Consider the following 4,390-nt stretch of genomic DNA (forward strand, 5'->3'; position numbering starts at 1 on the left):
GCATCGGGAATTCCCAATTCTTTCAATGCCACTCTTGGATTTTCTCCCATTCTTGCTTGTTCTTCTTGTTGTGGTTCTTCTTCACTTGAAATGCTAGGGCTCAAACATCGTCTAGCACTCCTCAACCTTGCAATAGTTCTCTCAAGTTTTGGATCAAATGGCACTAGTGAATGACCACGTGCTCTATGCATAAAATCTCAAAAGAAATGGTTAGTAGCACGGCTACAAATGTAGCCTAAAAGAAAATCCTTTTGTATTTTCAATTAAAGGTGAAATAGACTCAACAACTATAACAAATCACCAATATCATTCCCCCGCAGCGGCGCCAATTTTGACATGAGGAAAATGTAGGTCGTTATCTACCTCTCCCTAGAGCCAAACTTAATTTGTAAACACTCGACCAACCCTAATAACAGTATATGGTAAGTCAAAGGTCGAACCTAAAGGAATGAGTAGGAACGATGTTATAGCCTATGTCAAGCTAATTCGAAGAATATAAATGGTTGTGGTTGGTAACTAAGATGTCAAAAAGCTAAACAAATCGAAGAATTCAATATTCTAAACACTAGGGATTTTGGTTCTACATGCAAGCTCAATGATTATGCTATTTTATAGATCACTCAATCGATTAAACATCACAAGGGACAAACAATAGTTGCAATCAAAGGCATCCAAAAGCTATCACTTATAAGCCAAGCTAGGGTTCACTATGAATGGCTAACAAGGAAAATCACAATAAAATTCATAACCCTTGTGCCGCGCGCGCACACCCTTGTGCGATGCACAGGCCTTGGCTCCTTCGCTTGCTTGATCAAACTCCGCGCTCCCGAGCATCCCCATCATCAGCGCACTCGAGATGACGCCCGCGAACATGGAAGTCCCAAAATGAGCAAATTGACTTGATTTTTCACCTACAAAACACAAATGAAACAAAGAGAGGAAGCGTAGCAAGGTAAAACTGAAACTAAAATTATGAATTATCAACTAAAAATATGAAAAACTCGTAAAAATCAATCAAGAACTAAAGTGAATTATAAAAAATGGAAAATCAAATAAAACTAAAAGAATTATATGAAAATGATGAAAGAAAATAAAGAAAATGAACCTAAATCTTATTCTTTTGAGCGCAAAAAATGACGCTCATCACATTGAAGTCACTCACTTTCTCCCTCTAATACCACTCCTAAACTATCCCTAAGACTAGAGAGAGAAACTCTCAATCAAAGCTAACATATGAGAGAGAAATTCTAAGCTAGTCTAAAGTTGTTTAAAAATAGAAAGGTCGCAAGTATATATAGCAAAGAAAAACAAAAGGGACGGAGAGCCACGGTGCGCACGCACAAGAAGGTGTGCGCGCCCGCACCAACCTATGGTGCGCACGCACATGAGGGTGTGTGCGCGCTCACCATATGTTGTGCCAGTCATGCACACTGCTGCGCTCACGCACCATAGTGATAGTCGTGCACTCGGCCTCTTGCTTTTGTTCTAGCACTCACAAGCATGCTCCTCATCGACGCTCTCGAGGTGATGCCCGCGAGGAGGGCAGCCATTTAATCTTCAAATATTTGAGCACTCCAGACCTAAAATCAATGAGAAAACATCCGTAAGAGAACGACAAACAAGATTTGAAAACTTCACTTGCAAGAAATCAAGTAAAAGTAAGAGAGAAAGGAAAAAGAATAGAAATTAAACTATAATGGCTAATTAAGAACAAAAATCATGGAAAACTCATAAAATTGAACGGAAAACCACAATGAGCTATAAAGACGGAAAATAAGAGAAAATTAGAAAGATTATAAAAATAAAATGAGAAATTATAGAAAAAGGAATCGAAAACTACTTTATTGAGCGCCATAAATGACGCTCATCATTTATCCAACCAAGAGTGGCTTGGAGCCATTAGCAAAGCGTTGCTTACCGTAGGAGATTTATTGTTAAGACAAGCCAAAGCATGCTTAACTACTCTTTGTTTCTTTGGATCTTGGAATCTACTTATTCTCACCAAAACATGGACAATTTTAATAGGTGAATAAGACGTTTAATTAATTTTAATTAAAATGCATGATTTCAGTCTTATTTAAGTATTATGAATGGTTTTTCATTTCAAATTATTTCAATTTTAGAATCATGTCTTCAAATAACTTAAACAACCAATTCTCGTTGCGCTCAATTCTCGACAAGGAGAAGTTTAGTAGGCCAAACTTTCTTGATTGGCAAAGGGACTTGCGTATAGTTCTCATGCAAGAACAAAAGGAATATGTCCTTGATGATGAAATGCCCGAGACTCCCAATGAGGAGGTGACTTAGGCTGCCCTAAACTGATGGCAAAGGGCCAATCGGGATGTCAAACGCATCATGTTAGCCACAATGTCTCCCGAGCTTCAAAAGACTTTCTTTGAAAAGCAGACAGCTTTTAAGATCATTTGTGAGCTGCATAACATGTTCTAAGAGCAGGCTCGAACTGAAAGGTTCGAAACCCACAGGCAGATCCTTAAGAGTAACCTCAAGAAAGGACAACCAGTCAGCCCATTTGTACTCAAAATGATAGGATTGTTTGAGAACATGGAAAGGCTTGATGCGGGGGTATTCAACCGAGATGGCAATTGACATCATTCTCCACTCGCTGCATAAATATTATGATCAGTTTAAGATGAACTATAACATGCACAGCATGGAGAAAACCCTCACTGAGCTTCATGGTATAGTGAAGCAAGCCGAGCAAACGCTCAAGGATGAGGGCAAGCACGATATGCTCATGATTAAAAAGGGCAAGCCGTTCAAATTCTCAGGCAAGAAGAAGAAAGGATCTAAAGGGAAGGGTAAGAAGAATACCTTTCCGCCTAAGTCTAAAGCTACCAAGGATAACAAGGAGACGAAGGTAGCGTCTTCTAAATCTGATTCCGAATGCTTCTATTGTAAGAAGACGGGACATTGGAAGAGAGATTGCCTCAAGTTCAAGGAAGATAAGAAGAACGGAACCGTTGCTTCTGGATCAGGTATATTCGTTATAGACTTAAACTTCAGTAGCTCAACATCATGGGTATTAGATACCGGATGTGGCTTACACCTTTGTTCCAATTCTTAGGGACTAAGGAACATTAGGAAGCTAGTGAAGGGAGAGGTTGAACTCCGGGTCGGCAATGGAGCCAGAATTGCAGCCGTATCCATAGGAACTCCCAGTTTATCTTTGCCCTCTAGGCTTGTTTTGGAACTTGAAAACTGTTTTTTATGTTCCCAACATTACCAAAAAAATTACTTCAATTTCGGCGTTGGACACCAAGGGTTTTGAATTTCAAGTAAAGAACAATGAATGTTCATTTTATCTCGATAATGTTTTATAAGGTATTGCACATTCTGAAAATGGTCTTTATGTGCTTTCTTTGGACAAACAAGTTTATAATGTGAATAATACCGCAAAAAGGGCTTACACCATGGAGTCAAATCAAACGTACTTGTGGCATTGTCGTCTTGGCCACATTAACATCAAACGCATCAAGAATTTTATACAAGAAGGTGTTCTTGACTCTTTCGATTTAAAATCGTTTAAGAATTGCGAAGGATGTTTATTAGGAAAGATGATTAAGCAGCCATTCTCCAAGCTGGGAGAAAGGGTAGGTGATTTATTAAGTCTGATACACACCGATGTATGTGGACAAATGAGCTCCGCCACAAGGAACAGACATCGATATTTTATCACCTTCACAGACTACTATAGTAGATATGGCTATGTCTATATCATGTCGCACAAATCTGAATCGTTTGAAAAGTTCAAAAACTTTAGAGTGAAGTAGAGAATCAGCTTAGCAAGAAAATCAAAGCCCTTCGATCAGATCGAGGTGGTGAATACTTGAGCCAAGAATTCGATGACCATCTGAAAGATAAGGGTATACTTTTTGAATTGACACCTCCAGGAACTCCACAATAGAACGGAGTATCCGAAAGGAGAAATCGAACCTTGTTAGACATGATATGATCTACAATGCGTCTTAGTGATCTTTCTATTTCTTTCTGAGGACACGCACTTCTAACTGTGGCACTAAAACTGAACCGTGCTCCATCAAAAGCTGTAGAAAAGACTGCATACGAGTTATGGATGAAGAAACCTCCTAGGTTGTCTTTTCTAAAGACATGGGGATGTGAAGTATATGTCAAGAAATTGATTTCTGACAAACTTCATCCCAAATCTGACAAGGTTTACTTTGTGGGCTACCCAAAAGAAACCAAAGGGTATTACTTTTACAACAAATCGGAGAACAAAGTTTTTGTTACTCACGATGGTGTCTTTTTTGAGAAGGAGCACCTTTCCAAAATGACAAGTGGGAGGAAAATCGAACTCGATGAAGTTCGAGAGGATGAGCAATAAAATTAGATTGACAGTCAAAGTGCTCAA

The sequence above is a fragment of the Chenopodium album genome, chromosome 12, assembly GCF_948465745.1.
Source record: "Chenopodium album chromosome 12, dcCheAlbu1.1, whole genome shotgun sequence".
Taxonomy (NCBI): Eukaryota; Viridiplantae; Streptophyta; class Magnoliopsida; order Caryophyllales; family Amaranthaceae; genus Chenopodium; species Chenopodium album.